The following is a 22,442-nucleotide window of genomic DNA, read 5'->3' as shown; positions in this document are numbered from 1 at the left end:
GTCGGCGATGTTTTTTCGGATGCCTAGAAAACAATATTTCAACAGTAATATTTTCACTCTGAGCTCACCATTGGTGACAGAAATATTATCTACGAGCTCTTTAGTGTGACTTTTTTTGACCGGTGAATATATTGTTTCGAGTGGTCTGTATAGGATGACATCGACAGCTTTAGTCGAACGGCTAAACGCACATCGTTTTACGCGACAGTTCGTTTCTCTCTTGTCATTTTGTAGTCTATAAATGAACGAATGGATTCGCCATGAATTAATTTTTGAATTGAATTCTTAGATTCTTAGCATTTTTAACATTTTTCTTAACATTTGATATCATTTTCATCGAATTCAAAGAAATACCCATTCAAAATATATCCGCCAATTCTTTTGAAAACAATATCATGATTGTAATCAATGAAATATGTTCAAATCGGCTTCCGAAATTTTTTCGATTCTGGACATGTTTCAACGTATTTGTTCTGTCAGCACCATCTGTCGAACGAGAAGCGATATTTTTTTTCGTTTGAAAACTAGGAAAATTGAGACAGCGCAAAAAAGATGTCCGTCGATTTTTTTTTTTTGCTTCTTGATTTCTATATCGTTGATTTCTGATTTCTATATCGTTTCTATATTTGAATTTTTCATTCATATCAACTCGATATATATTATAATTTGTTATTGATAATTTATCAATCATATTTTTTAAATACAAGTATGTCATATTATTAATTATTATATATTATATTTATTAAATATTTAAAAAATCTATAAAATAAAATATATAAATATATTTACTATTCTATATATATTATTTATATTATTTATGAAATGGTTAGAAATTTTATTTATGAAAAAATTCTTTTTGATTTTCTGATCATAGAAAAAGAAAAGATCCTATTATATATATATTTTTATAATTTCGTTGTCAATATAATTTATGAATCATATATTACTCAAATTATTTGTTGTATAAAAAATAAAGATTGATTTAAAATTTAGATAAAAATTCATATTAATTTTATATTAAAAATTCATATTAATATAATATTATAATTCATATTAATTAATATTCATAAATATTGATCACAATTCACATTCTTGAAAACCCAATCATAGTTTGTTTTTATAGAAATTCGTGATTTTAAACTAAATAAACTAAATAAACGATCGTGTTAGTATCTTCAGTTAGTGACGATATAAAATCGCTTGGTATTGTTTGTTTTGCGTACAGTTTTTCGTTGCGGCCGTTAGAAATGTGATAAAATTGAGTTGAAGATGTGTGATTCCTTCAAATCGAAAAATCAAATTTGCTCATAACGTTCGATTAAATAATTGTCGATATGTTTATCGTGTTTTTTTTAGCGACTATTGAATTTTATATCGTGACATTTTTTGCTCTTGATTTTGTAGTTTTTAAAATAGAAATATAACTTGAATTTTATCTGTGGATTAACATTCTTTGTTTGGGAAAAAATTTTGAATGAAATTTTTATAAGCAAACATAGCATTTTTATGAACGAATTTTTTTAAAAAGAAAAATAGAAATAAAAAGAAATAAATTAGATTTTTTTTATAATTTTCATGATTTCGTTATACATTATATATATACATATTATATGTATACATTATATTATATTATATGTATACATATATTATATGTATACATTATTTTTAAAGTCATTATTTTTAAAGTTATCGAAAATTTGACTACATAATAATTTTGTTAGATGTATACATATAATAACTTGCTTTTTCATTTTATATATATCAATTATTTTATTAATATTGGAAACAGAAGTAGAATATCGTACGATATTTTATACCATATATATCTCGAATATATATACAAATGTATATGAATATGTATATATATATATATATATATGTGTATCGAAAAGATCAGAAAATTTCATTTCGAATTGTATATATAGTAAAATAGTATTCATACTATTAGTTTGATAACGATGTCAATTTAGCAAAGAATTTTTTATTATGTTTTATGGAATATAAATAAATAAACTGATTTTCATGTGACATTTTTCTCATTATCATTGTAAATACTATTTTTAGCTCTTAACTATTCGATTTTCATGAAAAAAACTTATAATCGAAAAATAATTAATTTTGATTTCCATAAATACTTATAAATGGATAATAAATATTATATGTATTTATTATACACGATAATTTTCGATAATTATTTTTTGTGCAAATATATATGATGGAAAATATATAAATTTTATATAAGTTTATGCTTACTTATAATTCTTTCATTGAGCATACTTATTAAAAAATATTATAAATTATTAATCATAAAATATCTATTTGTATATATTATTTATTTAAATATTTTGAAATATTTTTTAAAAAAAGAATACTAGTACTATTATTAAAGTAATATATATATTATTAATATATAAAATTTATATAAAAATTGTTTGATAAGAAAATATATTAAAAAAAATATCAATACAATAATTTTTTTGTAGAGACAGATATTATGTGACATTAATTTTTTTAAAATAGAATCATTATTCTTTTATTTTACTGATCAATGTACTCTGCTATATTCTAAAAAAAAATATCAAGTTGTTTTTATCATTATTAAATAAAAATCATTATTTTAAAATATATTATAACTAAAACTTTGTAAACTTTATTATATGAAAACCAAGAAACATGCGAAGCGTTATTTTATTATTTATTCATGTTTTCCTCGTGTTTTATAATAACTTACAATATTACAATATTACAATATTAAATTACAATATTTTCTATTTTAATATTTTTCTAAATTAATAATTTTTCGACATAAATAGGTTAATATATTTTCATAAGAAATAACAATCTGCGACTATTGCATTAAAAATTATATATTCTATTTAAATATTTTTCAAAACTAATAATTTTTTTACATAAATAACTTAATATCCTTCTATAGAAAATAATACATTGCATTGGCTATAATATTAAAAATTTTGATTCCGTTTTAAAAAATAATATATATTTTTAAAAATATATTAAAAAATAATATATATATATATATATTTTTAGTATATAAGTTTTATATGAAAAACTATTAATAAAATTATATATATCAATATATATATAAGTTATTAATAATTTTAACATTTTTTTTATATTTAACATATAACATATATAATACTTTTTTGAATAATGCACAATTTAAGAAGTCCGACTATTTGCATAGATGAAAATCTGATAATTCAAAATACTATTAATAAAATGTATTTTATATAAATTAAAATTCATATATATATATTCTATCCATGCATATGCATATATTTATATAAAATATTAATATATTCGTGAGATATTTCTGAGATTGATTTTACAGATTAAAACAAATATAAAAATTAAAAAAAAATTTTTTATTTGTTAATAATATATAATTATAAACAAATAAATTTGTCTTAGAACAATTTAAATTTGTCTTGAAATGCAAGAGAAATAGAATAGGATAGTTCTATCTCTATAATACTGTTAGTTTGATTTCGAAAAATATAAGTATAATTGAAATTGCATTCTTTAAAATCGTATACTTTAAAGAATAGTTGTATTTGTATAATGAAATTTCGAATTATTGAATAAATATTATTATTAATGAATAAATACGGAAGAAAAAACAGATTATTATTTTTGTTCTAAATTTACTAAAAATAAGAAAAAATAAGAAACGTAAAAAAACAATCAAATATTTTTTCTATTTCTTTAAAATTTATTAATTAATTATTATATATAACGAATATATATAGTTTATTTTTTTTTATATGTGAAAAAATAATAAGAAAAATTATATTTGATATAAAATTCAAATTTCATCCTATACCTTATTTGTAAAATTAAGATTAATATTAATAATTTTGAAGATTAAGGATTTTAGAATAATATAATAATTATAATATAATAAATATAATAATACAATAATATATAAAATTCGCCAATAATAATGAAAAAGTTGTTATGGTCTCAAAATTCGAATTAGAAATTAGTTAGAAGTTATAACGTTAAGAACGCATGAAAAGATAGGAAGTCGGAATAACGAGCAACTTTTTTGGTTAATGTGTGTTTTCGTTTCATTTGAGACAAATAGGCGCTAGTCCTTCATGCAACCAATCGTCCTGCGGTAGTTTTGACTTTATTTATTTTTCCGTGAAACGGACATACAGCTAAGGACAATGGGATCTTATGAAAAGAAAACGAGATTATATAGCGTGTGCATGAAAATCTCATGATGATGATAAACAAATAATCTTACGCGCATCTAGATAATAATTTTAAATAACGATTTTATATAAATTTATTTTTTCGAATTATTGTAAACTTATATATATATAGCAAAATATTACATAATAAGGATGTCAAAATCTTTTATGTATAAAATATTGTGTAATATTATTTCATACTTAGGAAATAAATTATTTTTCATCAAATATTTATAAATTAATATTTAAAAGAGAATTGTACTAAAATAAAATATTTATAATTAAATTATTTCGAAGTTATTTAGGGTAATGTTAATATATATTTTTAAAATATTATAAAATTAAATAAAAATAGTAATTATAATAATATTTTAAATTAATTATTTAATTATGTATTGTATTTTTTATTAAAAAATATATAATTTTTCATTAATTATATGTTAAAATTCAATATTATAAAAAACCAAATAATAATTAAACAATTTTTTTAAATTTAATACAAATTCTTATTTATTATTTTATTAGAGATTTAAATACTATTTATTGCCATTTAATGAAGTATATAATAATTATACATACATACATAATAATTATATATACATATATATATAATAATTTAAAAAATATATAATTATTTAAAAAACAGATTTGCATTTTCGATTTCGATAATTTTTCAATCAGTATTGTAGAAATCGATATTTTGAACAATTTGAATTATGTATATAATTGCTATTCGGTTTTAATTTTCGATGAATTATTTGCTAAACATTTTCGATACATTGAATTCTGCCAACATGTATGCATCTATGACATCGTATATCAATATATGATTATCATTTATTAACTGTTTATATGAACACATCAGAGTGGCCGACATTCAATGTATAATGGATTATATATGTATAGGATAAACTAAATCATCATACATAATATCTATTCATAACAAGCTTTAGGCAAAATTTCATTCTTTGCATTCCTGGAATAAAATATAAAACAATTCCTTGCGCGAAACTATAATTGAATTAATATATGATTGAAATAATGATATTTAATATAAATACAGCAATATTGACGTAATATATAATATTATCATACTTCATATATATCATTTAGTTATATATATAACAGAAGTTTTTAGAAAAATAGTTTAATCTAAAAATCTATAAGAAAATAAAATTATTTTTTAAAATTATTTTTGGTTATTCGTTACATTAGTTGTTAATTTCTTTTATATAATTTGTTAATTTGCTGATATATTTATATAAACACACTTGATAAATCGTATACTGATTATCGCATACATGCTTCTATTAACGTATATAGGCAAAATTTAATATTATAAAAATTTTTTTTGAAAATAGACAATTCGAAAGTTAAAGCTGTACAACGATTATCTGCATAGAAGAATATTGAATTCTATAATGTTGATTCTAATATTTAAAAATTCGTTTTCTAAACAATATTATAAATATATATTATAATACTATAAATAAATCATAATTTTCACAAAATTAACAAAATTAATATATTAAAATAATATTATAAGTTATAATTACATAATTATTATTATTATTTTTTATTATTGTTATTTTATAAATATATATATATATAAAATTATTATAATTATATAAGTTATTAAAACAATAAGTTAATAATTTATTAAAATTTTCAAATTTATAGTTTTTATATGTAATGTAACATCATAAAATACAATTAATGTTTGTACACGAATGAATTTTATATTTTTAAGAATTGATATCAATGATTTTGGTATATTTACGATAATATTGACGAATGATAGAGTTGCTGACAATCGTTAGACACTAATAATCTATTACGTTTATGTGCGTCGATTTGTCGTTTACCAACCGATCCATTTCGCATTGGACAATACGTTATTATCGGCACAACATGTGAAACATGTCAGAAATTATTGCGGTGACCTATATTTACCGGTAAACCATTGACATTTCAGTCGGTATAGAATCCAGCTATCCGCGCATTGCGGTACTCTTAAATAATTATGAATTTAGACAAAACATTAAAATTGTTAGAAAATTACTACAATTTTTAATACAAATAGAAAACATTTAATAATTTCAATTGTAGAATAATTTTAAAATCTGTAAAGTTGAACTATATTTTTTATTTTAGAATATTTCAACTATTTTCATTAAATTTAATTATTCTACTGATACGAAAAAATATTATATAAAAAAAGATTGTTTAAAATGTTGTGTAAAATCGTAATAAAATATTATTATTCATATTAATATGAATAATTAATATGAATAATAAAATTAAGATTACTATAATTTGACAATTGTATATTTATTTACAAAACATTTCTTTTGATACAAAATTATACTGTTAAAACTTACATTTATTATTCTATATATAAATTCATTTGTATTTTGTTTGATTTGAATAAATTTATTAGTACTTTTCATTATTAACATCTATATTAAGATTAAGAAAAATAATAAATAAAATATAATAATAAATAATAAATGAAAAATAATTATTGTTTATTTTTTTAATTGAAATAATATACATTTGTATATATAAATTATTTGCCGTAATATAACATAAGATTTGCAATTTTTTAATTATTATGAAAAGAATTGTCTTTGTTTATACTTTTTATTGATAAAATTTTTAAGTAATTTTTTAAATATTAAAACCAATTTAGAGTTTTAATTTTACATTATTGATTTTAAATGATCGAATGCATTTTTAAAATCGTAATTTTTGACTTATGACATTTCTTTTAATAAATAAACATATGATTTTATATAATTATTAGATATTCAATTTAGAAATGTAATAAAGTTGTAAAGTATTCATAGATTCAGAGAGTTCATAGATTTAGATCTTCTTACATAATTAAGCTAGTATTAGTATTGATATTTTATATATTAGTTATTTTATTATGTTTATTGTAAATAAAAGTAATCAATATTAATTTTTTTACATAATGATAACAAATTTAAATGAAATAATAAAATAATAAGAATAATAAAATAAGTAACTTCTCAAGTTGAGAAATTGTTGAGATTATAATTCATCAGATTGCCTTATTTTATGTAAAATCGTAAATAATAAAAAAAATTTTACATAAATAATAAAGAACAATTCTATAATTTGTAATTTAATCTATATAATCTATAATAATCTATATAATGTAAGAACTTTTTCACTAATGTTATTATTAGATATTAATATAATTGTTATACAAAAATTATTTATTTGCAATAATATTCATTATATTTTTTTTAACTCATGTTTAAATTGAAGAAAAATTAAATATATAAATATATACATATAGATATGTATTTATCATAATTTTTTAAGATATTAATATTTATTTAATTGGTTTAATTTGCTTAATTTAATATTTGTTTAATAACATATTTTTTTATTTTCCTAAGATTGGAAGATATTTATTAGAGATTATTTATTAAATTATAATTTCGTTTCATATTTTTGTTCGTATTTTTGTTCGTAATTATCGTATTTTTACTATAACATTTTAATAAAATTTGAAACGATGATAAATATATATTTTTTAACATATATTTATATAACCTTTTTTTATTTATATGGAGAATTTTGATTAAGTTAGATTATAATATAAAAAATCATTGATATTATAAAATCCATTTATATTAAATTCTAGGATAATATTGAAAGTTTTAAAAAAGTTTCAATATTAAAAGATATATATTTAGTATATTTCTTATCACATATATATGATATATAAATATGTTGCATCATTCACACATTATGATCTAGAAAATTTTTATTTTAAAAGCATATATATGATTCACAGAAAAATTTTTACTTGATACTTCATAATACTTGAATGAATCTAATATCCAGAAATAAATAAATGATTCATTGAACTGATATTATTTATTTTGTTTTTGTTCAAAAATGACTTTTCAAACTGATAAAATTTATTTTTAAGAAAATATATAAATATATATATATGTTAAAGAAATAAAAAAATATAAATTATTATATAAGATAAAAAATAATCGGATAATAAAAGAAATTTTTGGATCATTAAAAAAATTTAAAATTTTCTAATAAAGAATTTATTGTATAATATAATTGATAGGTTTTAATGTAATAATACAAATTATTTATTATATTAATTAAGGTAACAATGAATTTCAAAAACATTTATATGTATAAGTTATAGTTAAAATAATTGGTAATATTCACAATTTGTGCTTTGTATTTTACATCATCTACAATGTAATTATATTATTTTATAGTAGTTTCATTTTAAGTGAAATTATTGTCAAAATGTTGACAAAAATATAATATAAAATACATATAATATAATAAATATAATAATAATAATAAATAAAGATGTAATTATATAGTTGCAGTTAAACTATTTATAAGAATCTATTTACCATGCTTTCTTTCACAAGTGTCGTAACTACGTCTGAACTTTTTCCCCAAGTTATAAAAGCAGTTTGAGTGACCAAATTCTAGGCAGAATATATTTATGATATGTATGGAAAGTTTTTCTTTCTATAATAATTTCTTCATTGCTACTTTGGAAAATCTACGATCCGACAGATATTCATGGATTTGCAAATTGAATATACTTCATTCGCGTATTTACTTGGTAGGAATCTATCAGATATTCTATTTGAACGCGCGCAGTTCTGTTGTGGAATGTAGTCGAAGAAAACACGAAACTTTATTCTGAATGGAAGAAAAACGAATAAAAAAGAAAGTGTCTTCAACAGTGATGGAGTAACAAGAAAAAAAGTTTTTCATACTGTTGAAATAAACTATTGTATATATATAGGTTTTTTTCCCTAGCAAATTTAAAACTCGTTTTACTGCAAATTTATTAGAATATTTTGGATGTTTTTTTTCTAAATAAAAATGTCGAAAATTCCATTATTTCTAGATATTACATTATTATTTTGTACCGAGATTAATCAAGAATGTTTAGGATTTAGAGATTTTGATTTTAAAAACATTATATTCAATAAAATAAAAATTTTATATATAAGAAAAATGTGACAGTTTAAGCAAATATTATTTCCAAAAAATATAAAAAAAAAGTTCTCTTTTTCTCTCTTTTATTAAAATAAAGTAATTTGAATAGCATAATGTATGTATATTCAACATATAAAAATTCTAATTTCTATTTGCTATCTTTTATTAAAATTTTTAAATAATCTTTAAAAATAAAACAGACAAATAAAATTTTCTATTTTTAATAATGTTTATGTAAATTTGATTTATATATATATTTATCTTTTAAATTTTTTTCCAAAATAAAATAAAAAAAAAAAAATAAGTAAATAGTAAGTAAAAATTAAGAAAATAATAATTTAGAACAAAAAAGATAAAGAATGATAATCAATTTAGAATAAAAATAAGAGATAAATATTGAATAAAATAACAAAATTATAAATATAGAAAAAGTAATTATTAGTATATGTAAAAATATAAATATTTTATTACTTATTTTATATAGATGTAATAATATAATTAAATAATAAATTATATAATGATATTTCAAAAAATATAAACATATTTATAAAACAATTTCATTTAATTTAAAATTAATCTATTTTTTTTTAAATTATTTTAATGATAAAATCATTAAATATCATATAAAATGTTATTTATTAAAAGTTCGATACAAAACATATTCAAATAATTTCAGTAAACGAAGTGAACGCGTCGTAAATGTAGGAATCATCAAATCTATGCTACCGAAAGTCGGATAAGTCTCAAAAATTTTCTAAGGTTACGAGAATAAATTAAATGTCTATCAACTGATCAGTATCAATTTCTTTTTTTTTATCACATAATCTTTCTTTTTTTTCTTCTATTTTTTTAATATTCTTATCATTTTTTATCATTTCTATTTTTTATCTTTTATTTTATGGCATATGATAATTATTTTAATATGATATATGACAATTATTTTATTTTTTTTTTGCTTCAATTATTTTCTTTTTTTTCATTTTTTTAATTTTTTTTCATTTTATATTTCTTTATTCAATTTTTTTTACTAATTGCAACATTTTTTTTTTCTATTCTTCGCTTTCATTCGAAATGTTATTTTCAAAAATTCTCTTTTTCTCGTTTGAAACACACACATTTCATGTCCGAAAATTTGAATGTTATATGCATGTTTGTAGTTTCATTCTCGATCATTGGAGCGAGTTAATCGGCTAATAATTTGCCTCGTTAAGCTAACCTCTCTTCTCTTGCTCTTTCCCTCACTAACCAGTTTGCCATCCTACGTGGAGTGTTAAGCTTCTCGTATTTAATTATCTATTCCAATAGGCTACGCGCGAGCGCCGATGATAAAACAGCTAATGCTGCTCTTATGGTAAACAAGTATCGTTCGCATCATTCGACACTTTTCATATTTGATATCTACAATCCTCTTGCAATATCATTAACATAATAACGATAAATCTTGTAGCGCAGCTGCGAGTTTCCATATGTTGAAATATTGTGAAATAGATTCCTAATGAGAAGTGAATGAATCTTGTGGAAATATTCTGATTATTATTTTTATGATTGTAAAATGAATTATTGTTGATTAATTATCGATCAATATAAAAATCGATAAAGATTTTTATATATAATAGAAATTTTTAAATATAATAGAAAGTTATATTTTATAAAAATATGAAATTTATTAAATATCATTTATAATAAAAAATTACTTCTGAATAAATATCTTTTTATCTATATTTTTTTAAACAATGTATTGTTTTCTTTCCATTTTCTATTATAAAAATTTATAAAAAATTGTATGTGTATAAATGTAAAATACATGCAAATTGAATAAATTTTAGTTGGGTAAAGAGTGATTAATTTAAAAATAAAATATTTAGATTATATATAAATAGTAACATAATGTTTATTATTTATACATGTTATAAAATATATATTTGATATATTAGAATAGTATATAATTATACATAATTCAATAATATTAAAAATTTATATTTAAATAAATAAAAACACAACTTACAATAAATTATATAATATAATTACATATATATATATATTCATTTAAAATTAGATCATATAAAATAATCTATATATAGGTATATAAAATGATAATTTTTAAAAAAATTTCTAAAATATGTACAAACTTATATTTTTTATAAAATTTGTATAATAAAAATTTATTTCTTTTCTTTTTTAAATAATATTTTTAATACTAAATTTTTAAATACTAAAAATTTCAACTGTCAATTACCGATTCTTTCCTCGTCGATTTTAAGAAATTTGAAAAATATTATATTTTCAAAAATATTTTTGAAATATATTTTATTCAAAAAAAAAATGGAAATAAAGAAATAAATTTTAAGATTTCATTCATTTTATAAAACAATTATTTTTTTAAAAAATATTCTTTTTTGCATTAAAAAACTTTTGTTAAACAATTTTTGTGATAATTTTTAATCCTTCATGAGATATTTGATTAATATTTCAATTAAATGAAATATTTTATATATGTCATAAACGAAATCTTAAAAAAGATTTAATTTAAATTCATAAAATAGATTTTCAACAAGCTTATCTGTTATACATATACATAGTAAATCATGATCAAATGACGATCGCATATTGTTGCATATATTGTTATAGCCAATACACATATACAGCCAATTTAATGATATAAAATATGTTACAAATTTTTTTCTGTGAACTTGAAAATTAAAACCAACGATTATTATTATTATATATAGAAAAAAAATTATTTAAAATGATGCTTTTTATAATATTTTTTAAAGTTATTAAAATTATTAAAATCAATGATAAAAGAGCTCAATAAGTTTAATTAATTCGCAAAAAATTTTTAATTAAATAAAAAATTACGAAATTTTGTTAAAATAAAGTTATCATTCATAAATAGATAAGTAAATATATATATTATTTTTAGTTAAAGATTATTAAATTTACCTATTTATTTTTATTTCAATTAAAATAATTTTTTATTTGCAATAAATATTGTTTCATTAAATTGTTTTATTTTTTAAAATTATTATTTATTTCTATTTTCATACAAATTAAAATACAATTCGTTGAATGAAAACAAATTTATAATAAAATAAATATTAATATTTAATTGAACATTAGAGATATCTTACTTACAGATTCTTTGATTTACTAACCAATCGATAACTGTTCTTTTGATTTCTAAACATTTTGGCGTATCGTTTTTCATTGATTTATTATTTGATTTTTTCCCATTTATTTCGTTGAGAAAAATAAACAAAAGTAAAAAAAAAAAAAAAATAGTAATCGCAAAATTTCGTCAATTAGAATGAACAAATAGAATAAAATGCGTTCTTTTTTCAAATTTTTACTATTGATCAACAGCTATGAAAGAGATGTATTGTTTGATTTAATTAAGTTATAGATAAAATAATAAATTCGATACTATATATATAAGCTTCACCCATAAATTTCATTCAATTAGTGTTTTAATTGATATTTTGAATAATATTGAAAAATAATTTTAGTATTAAATTTATATAAAATAACAACTATATTTTTATTTGTTTTTTTACAAAATATTACGTGAAATAAAAATTTATTTATTATACATGTTTATTTCTTCCCAAGAAACGAAGAGAGAAAACTATTTAATTATTGAAAATATTTGTAAAATCAGAATTTACACATTGAAATATAATTTACTTCAAGATAGTAGCACATTCTTTTATTAGGCTAAAATAATTAAAATTTTTTTTATTTTTTAATATTTTTAATAATAATCTTTATTATTGTATTATTTAAATTTTTAAAATTATATTTAACGTTATATTTAAAATTAAAAATTATTCACATGATTCAATTTGATGATTCACATGATTATTCAATTTGAAAAATAAATTTCAATCGTTATTTTTTTACATCAATTTTTGTTTTTTGTTTCGGTATTAGGAATTAAGTATCTTCAGATATACCTAATTTTAAAAGTCATTCAAAAAGTGAATTTAATGATTTATTCATTAATATACTAGTGCAAAATGGCATTTATTGAATCAAACATATATACGTGCATATATATGTATATATAAAATTTATAAAATAAATATCTCTAAGTAAATATTGTATTTATTTATTATTTAATTATAAATTAATTATAAATTAAAAACATAAATAAAAACCTACATACACTTGTAATGATATTTTTGCATTTCTTTCTAGTTACAACAATTATTTTTACTTATTATCTTTATTAATTAATTTATAAATATATTTTATCATGTAATTGATATTAATTTGTTATAGCGAAAAGAAGAAGTTTCAAATATCTAAACTTGTAAACAAAAAAGGACATCGTCAAACAATTTTTAATTGAAGCATATTGCTAGCTACTACTCTCTTTCTTTGTTTTTGTAAAAAAAATTTAAAATCTTCATTTAAACAATTGAGACGATGTTATATATTAGCTCGTCATTTATTTCGCACGATTTTTCTAGATAACAATTCGTATGATAGCAATAGTTTTAATTTACATTTCATTGATATCGTAAGAGTCAAATTTACTTTCTTTAAATTTCGTATTCATACTTAAATCTTTTAAAATAAGATTTTTAAAATAATTAAAAATATATTAAAAATATAATTTTAAAAATATTAATTTAAAATAACAGAAAAATTATTTCATCTCCGATTTTGATAATTTTTAAATATCGTATATATTTTGATATTTGTATTCAAATATATATATATATATATATAAATGAAATAAAGAAATTAATGTAATCAATATATATATATATATATCTATAATTTTAAGATCTCTAATTTGGAAGATAATAACATTTATTCTATGGATTTTTTTCTTTTTCTATGTATATATATATATTGATTACATTAATTTCTTTATTTCATTTATTTTTAATCAAATACATACAAAATTTTTTTAATAATTCTTACTTGAAAAACAAGATATTTACTTACTTACTTTACTTTTTTTTTTACATATAACTATGCTTATATATAATACATATTTCTTTGTTCATCATATATTATAATTAGTCTGTATCTAGAGAAATCAATTTTACATAAAATATTTTTTTCTTTATCTAAGAAAAAAAATATTATATATATAAAATGATTTTAAAAATAATTATATATATATATATATATATATATATATATATATATATACATAGAAAAATCCATAGAATAAATGTTATTATCTTCCAAATTAGAGATCTTAAAATTATAGATTATTTATTATATATTATCTGTGAATATTAATCAATTCGTAAATAAAAATATATTAATATATAATATCATTTTATATATATATAAAATGTGTATAATAAAATTTGTTTTATTATATTTGTAAATTATTGCTAATTTATATTTAGATTTGTAAAATATATAAACTAATTTATATTTTAATATCATAAGTAATGAAATGTGAATATATATATAAATATATAAATAATTTTTTTATTTATATTTTTTTTGATATATACGATTCTTAAAATATTCGAAATAATTATATTCTAAAGAAATAATTATATTCTAAATAAAATAAAGTTTTCTAAAAGTTTCAAGAAAGATAATATATAATAAATTCACATATAATACTTTTAAAAAAATTTTAAATGATAATAATACATCTTTTCAATTTTTCAAAATTATTAAACAATAAAATGAATAAGATCGGATATCTGTTATCCGATATTTTTCGCAACAACGGAAACGAATACATGAATATGAATTTCCTGCGATATCTTTTCTTGAATTGGTTATAAAAAGGAAATATTTCAATATGAAAGAATAGAGTTTTAAGGACTGTTATAAGTGAGATATAGATGGCAATAAAATTTAGTTATATCTTTATAACTGTTCGATGATATTTTTTCGATGGAAGAATATGAGTACATATTTTATAGGGTTTTTCATAACGTCAAGTGCATACGAAATCCAATATAATATATACAATGCGAAACTGCCTTATAAATACATGAATTGATCGATTCTACTTTAAAAAAAATTCCAAAGAACTTATATCCAACTTTTTTCAACGTGATTCCTTATCGTTCGATAATGAAGATTAATGAAATTATATTTTACTTAAAATTTTATATTATATATAATTTTATTATTCATTTTTGATAAAACATAAATATATAAGTTATATATAAACCTAGTTAATTGCACTATATGCAATTTATCATTTAAATATAGTAAAAATAAAAAATTTAAAAAACATACTTAATTAACGATATCAAATTTAGAAAATTGTATATCAGAAAAAAACAAAAAATAAGTTTTGAATTTATATATTATATGGAATATAAGAATAGAAATATTATAAAGTATTTTAAGGAATTTAATAAATTTTAAAAGAAATTTAAAAAAATTCGAAAAATATATTTGTTTTTTTATTTTTTCTTTTATAGTTTTTAAAAAATAATTTTAAAAAATACATTTTTTATTGACTTTATATTAGCTAATTTTAGAAATTCAACTTTAGATAAAATTTTTTTTCATTTATATATTATTATTTTATTATTTATATTTTAATTAAATTAATTATGCATTATAGGATATAACTAAATTTATTAAAAAATATAAAATTTTACATATTAATTTTGGTTAAAATTTTTTTTTAAATTAATTTTAAATTAATAAAGAAAAAATTTTAATTTTAATAATTTTTTCATATAATTCATATTAATATTATTTTTTATAAATATTAATTTTGTATCTGTAAAATTGTTAAACATTAATTTTTAGAAATTAACAGAGATTATTAGAGATTATCAAAATATCTATTGATCTAAGATCGATAAAATATATTTGAACATATACAATAGAGAAGTTAATTAACCTGTTCACGAGCTTTAACTCGTATAATAATCGATTGATAATGCGTTTGACGCTTTTGCTTGTAAAAATTGTTTGTTGCACCACTCGTTCTTCTTGTTTTTACTTTTATTTTTTTGTTTGTAATTTATTTTTTTGTTAAAATGAATGCAATGTTGTTGTTATTAATGAGATTTTTATCTACTAAGATATCGATGTCATTCATCGCTCATATTGCATTTATCAATATTTTTTTTAATTTGTTCGCACTTTCTAAATATAATATTTTTAAAAGGAAAATATTTTTGTTTTTAGAATTAAACAACATGAAAAAATATATATCTTTCGATTTATTAATTTATTAAAGAAATATTTTTTATTTCTAGCGATTATGTATGATAATTATAAATCATTTTTTTGATATAATAAATATAAAAATTTGTAAAATTTTATATATCATTTTAGATAGTTATTTAAATAATTTCTTTATATTTTTATATATTTTTGTCGTTTTGTTTTTGTAATATGCTTTCTAATTTTAATTTTGTCATATATGGTACTTTTTTTCCATGTAATATCATATTTGATATAATACTTTAGAAATATAATACTTTAGAAATTCTTACATTGAAATAGATATTATATCACTATTTTTTACAATTTAATTTTATATTATTTTTATGTTTTTGATATGATCTTAATAAAAATATTAAATAATTATTTAAAAAAATATTAATAAAAAATGTTAATAAATATATTAATATATATAAATGTTAATTAATTATATATATAATGATATATATAGAAATATATTGTTATACTTAACATGACAATTTAACTTTAATTAACATAAAAAAAAATATCTTAATAGTGTACAATATTTTAAAATATTAAATAATATTTTAATCGTGTAAAATATTTTGATATTAGATAATACTCATCTGTATTAATGATAATAATAAAATATTATTTAAAATATAATTTTTAATTTTATTATAATATATTATTATTATAATATACATATTAATTATTTAATTATATTTATTGTTTTTTCGAAAAATAGTATAATAGTATAATAGTGAATGAAAAACAAGAATCAACCATGGAAATGCTGTGAAATCATATATCATATATTTATTATAATTGACTTGTGGAGTTTGTTTGATATTTGGAAACTATATTTTATAGGTAATAATAACTATATATATATTATTAATTAATATAAGATAGTCAAATTATATACATCAGTTGCTGAATATATGTTTAATAATATGTTTAATATTATCAATTGTTGTTTCATAAGTAATTGATTTCAGACACATAAATAAATAGAAATAAAAATATAAGAAATAAAAATAAATAAAAATTTTTAATTTTTAAGTAATATATTTATAAAAAAATGATTTAGATTGCTATTAGTGGAAATCGAATGAAAAAAAAATTAAATCATTATTGCAGGATAAAATTATTATTGCTATTTTTATTATTATTGACGAAAGATTTTTTAAGAAAAAATACTTTTAAGAAAAAAAAATTCTATTAGAATTATAATTGATTAGAGTTATAATTGAATTAGAAGACAGCATTCACATAATTTATAATTGCATGTTCTTGGTCGATTTTTTGGACTTATATTTGAATTATAATTTATAAGTTCATGTCAAATAAAATAATTATTATTTTCTCTTATTATAAATTTTATTTTAAAATTTTTATTAATTATATAATTATTATATAATTATAATTATTAATTATTATTTAAGATAAGCACTTTGTACATTACTTATCACTGTTTTATTAATTATTGCTTAAAATATTATTGAAATATGAACAATTAAATTAAAACAAACATTGCTATAAAATGTTTTTCAGTAATCAATAATTTTCTTTAATTCATATCCATCAGATTTTAATTGATTATTAATTAACATTCGATCACTTTTTTACATAATCATCCTATTTCGATTACATTTTCTTAACGATTCCGATCGAATCACATTTCAGTTGCTTGTGGAAGTCAAAGAATGTTCTTTAGACATGAGCATAACTGTTAAAAACAGACAAAAGCGTAGTTTCAAAAGAGAATAAAATAGAATATTTGTAAACGGAGGAAAGTAAGAGAAGAGAGAAAGAAAGAGAACGTTAAACGGATAATGAAAGAAATGATTGGTAGAAGAGGATAAATAGAAAGATTTGTTGATAAGAGCTGGTCGAGTTTTCAGCGTTGAAGCACTTTTGAAAAAGCTCTTGGCCGCGAGCGGTATGTCAGGGGGTGTTAGCATAGAAGAGGAAGAGGCCAGTTGGCGCAAAACTGGAGGTTACCAACTGAGGACAAGTTGCCATTTAACAAGTGACAATTACCGGCACTAACGAGCACCAAGTTGTTCGACACTATCTACGTTCTGCTACTCAGCTCAACATATCTTGTGTCTCGAACGCTTGTTGAGCGTGTCTTAATTTTTTGCTATGATTTTTCTCGATAAATGTGCGTCTATAAGATGAAGATGTTCTAATGACTATAATGGCAGCATACTTAGTCGAAGACGAGTTGTGTCGATTGTCGATATTAAGTGGATGTATCAACGATTGTTCTCAATCATTGATATTCTTTTTTTTCTTTTTTTCTTTTTCTTATTTGTGTACGTTTTCTTTTTTTATTGCTTGCAATTTTGCTGATCACAAATAAAAACTGTTTTATTGCCGATTGTCTCTTGATTGTATTCTGTATTGATAAGTAGGTTAAATTGTGTTTTTTTTTAAATTGTGTATTATTGTGAAATTATCGGATTTTGTATGCATTATTTGCATTATATGCATTATACTTATAGATTTAACAATTTAGAAGACAATTCATGAGATATATTGACATTGAGACAATATCATTTTGTTTGTAAAGGTATAGATTTAATATTTAAGATATGATTTTTTTTCTTGTTTTTTTTAATTTTTTTAAATCTATTGTTTATTTTATAATAAGATTTCAATTTTGTAAATTTTTATTTAAATTATAATTGATTTGATTTAATAATTTATTTCTAATAGGTCAATAGTCATATTATATACAATTTATGTTGTTTTTAAATAAAATTTGTTATTGTTATATAAATTGTTCATGACTAAATTTATAAATTTTTTATGTTTTTTTCTAAATACTTTAGATATATATAGATTTTTTTAATAGATAGATATATATAAATTTTTTTATTAAAATGAAACTTTAAAAATATTTTATAATATTATTAATAGATAGATATATATAAATTTTTTTTATTAAAATGAAACTTTTAAAATATTCAATTGGAATATCTTATAAAAGTTTGTTCAAAATACATTGTCAATCTAAATTACTACAACAATATCGTTACAATATCATTACACGCATAATCATTATAAAGCTTTCAAAATATTATTTTATTATATGATGATTTACTATTAGAAACTACTTTGATTATCATTTACTATTAGAAAAAATATCAGAATTATTTGAAAATAAATTTTAAAATAAATTAGATTTAATATTAAAAATTTTAAATATTTTTTGTATATAATTTATTATCTTTGTTTAATTAATAAATTGCATAAATTAACATTTTTGGAAGAAATTTCGAAAATAATAATAATAAAGTATATATTAAGTGTATATTTAAGTATATATTAAAAATGATATAAGTATATATAATGTAAGTATATAAAATTGATAGGAACATCGGATCAATTATAAATTTTACAATTATAAATAACTTGTTACTTTAAGAAATTGGCTCAATATTTTTCGATTATATTTATAATTTATTATATAATATAATTTATTAAATATTTAAGCAGTAATTTTCTGTAATTTCTCCATAAATTTATTTTAGTTTTTTTATTTTTACATGTAAAAGTTTATATTAAAATATTTTTATTTTGATTAACAAAAAATAGTAAAATTCAAATATTTACTTTTTTAATGTACAAGATTGAAATAGATATTAAATGTTAAAATTTTTTAAATTATAAAATATTTTAAAAATAATTATCTAATATGTAATAATATAGATATCTACTATATAGTAAATCTAGTAAATTATAGTATAGTAAATTAATTAGTAAATTATTACATATAAATCTATTACATATTTTCAAATTATAATTTTGCATTTTTATTTTTTTATTTTTAAAAATATTTTCATAATATTTAAAAGAGTTATTAATAACATCATTGAGTTATAATATAAAATTACAATTTGAAATAAATAAAATAATATTAAAAGGAAATAATAAAATTTTGTAAAAAAAATTTTTTAAGATTTTTATTTATTTTATTAATATTATAATTCTATATATTAAATACAAATGTAGTGATAGAATCGAATTGTATTTTTTGTAATTGATCTTAGAATGTATAATAAATAAAATAATATTAGATAGTTTAGTAACCATCTATCTTTAACAATATTATTTTGGAAAATTTGTTTTAGTCTCATTCTAATATTTACATTATAGTTTCAGTATATACTATACAATTAATATTACTATAATATTATAATATAATATAATACTATAATTATTTTATTCATAACGTATTTTTAATCATTTATATTTTTTCAATTATTCTATAAATATATCTAATATTTTACATCATCAAATATATATTAAAATTAAAGTTGATTAATTGTCATGAATAATTTATATATATTATATATGTATATTCTCTGCTAGCCTTTGTTGATTTGTTGATTTTAACTTTGATTGTTTGATTTGTTAACTTTATTAGGACAACACGATAAATATAAATATATTTACAATTATTTCAATATTTCTAATATTGTGATTGTTAATTAATTATAAATTAATCTTACGAACGTTTTTCATTTTCCTTGTTTTATAGAACGTAATGCATATTTCGTAAATGAAATTTTGATATTCAATTAGATACTGACATGGTTTAATATTCTGAATTTAGGAATATAGTCTGAATTTCTGTCTGAAGCAAGATTGGTACATAAAACTGACGGCGGCTATAGTCTCAATGGTATCCTGTGTATGTACATATGTACTTATATGCGAGTAAAGTCAGTCTTCGCCGCGTCTGATTATCACGATTCATGCAAATTTGAACGTTTTGCCAATCCGTTTTTACGCTTTTTATCGATTCAATATTGTTTTCTTCATTCATGGACATATTGCAAAGCAATGTTAGATTTTTATTTTATATTGAAAAATATATATTTCAATGTGAATAAATTAAAATAATTATCAAGTGCGTTAAAAATAATTTAATTTTAATTATATTTTTTATAAATATTTCAAAAATATTTCATAATAAAATTTTTATAGAATATTGAAAAAAAATAAAAGCGTTTTATGAAAATAAATCTTTCATTATAATAAATTTCGATGAATTTAAAATTAATTAATTTATATTTTATTATTTATATAATAAGAATATATTACAAAAATTTGATTTATTTTGAAAAATAGAAAAAAATAGATTTTTTCTGTTATAAAAAAAAAAGAACAAATAAAAAATTCATTTTCTTTTAATACTTCGATTAATGACAATTTACAAATAATTTATATTTATATTTTAAAATTTAAAAAACTTTTTTGTTAACTTTTTCTTGAAATTTTAAATTTATTTTATAATAAAATGAAATTAGATAGATATGATGTCTTTTGATATAGCTTTTGGTATAAAATATCATAATATTTAAATGCATAAACATCACTAATGTTTGCATATCACGGACATAAATGTTAAAGAAATTAATAAATTAGAATTATAATTTAAATTCGAACGATGTATTTCTTTATTCAATTTATTCTTCTATTTTACATTTACATACTTTATATATTCTCATTATCACATTTTTTGAACGCAGAAAACATTTTAATTAATTTGAATTGATGATTTATTAATAATTTATAATAAATTCAAATTTAATTGATGTCTATATTTTTTCATCAAATTCTTTTTGAATACTCTTATTTTGACTTTTAATGAATGCAAAAGCACATAGTATATATTTCGATCAATTCCAATATCAATTAACAATACTCCATCTATAAAATCACATAACAACATGCAAACTATTCTAAAGTCAATGTGTACATATAGTACATATGTACATACATTACATCGGATACATTACATCAATGACTCATAATGGAATGTTATGTAAATCCATGTATTTGTATCCTATCGTTCTGTCTCCATCTTGTTTAACGCTTTCCTTTTTCACTCTTCTTCCACAGAAAGCGCGGAGAGATTCGCCAGATTAATTAGCCATCTGGTACGTAATTACACGTTCACTCTCGTAGGGATTGCACACATGTATGAGCTTCTGCGGCTAGGAGAACGAAGATTTCAGTATAAGGATGGAAGCCACG

The 22,442-nt window shown here is 18.3% G+C and overlaps 1 protein-coding gene across 4 annotated transcripts in view; it reads left to right on the top strand.

Annotated features, from left to right (window-relative positions):
- LOC108001549 (protein rhomboid) overlaps nt 1-22,442 on the top strand; it is a 273,352-nt gene that overhangs the window by 29,680 nt on the left and 221,230 nt on the right. The window lies entirely within an intron of this gene.

Source organism: Apis cerana, linkage group LG11 (genome assembly GCF_029169275.1).
Source record: "Apis cerana isolate GH-2021 linkage group LG11, AcerK_1.0, whole genome shotgun sequence".
Classification (NCBI taxonomy): domain Eukaryota; kingdom Metazoa; phylum Arthropoda; class Insecta; order Hymenoptera; family Apidae; genus Apis; species Apis cerana.
This window is presented reverse-complemented; position numbering and strand designations above follow the sequence as displayed.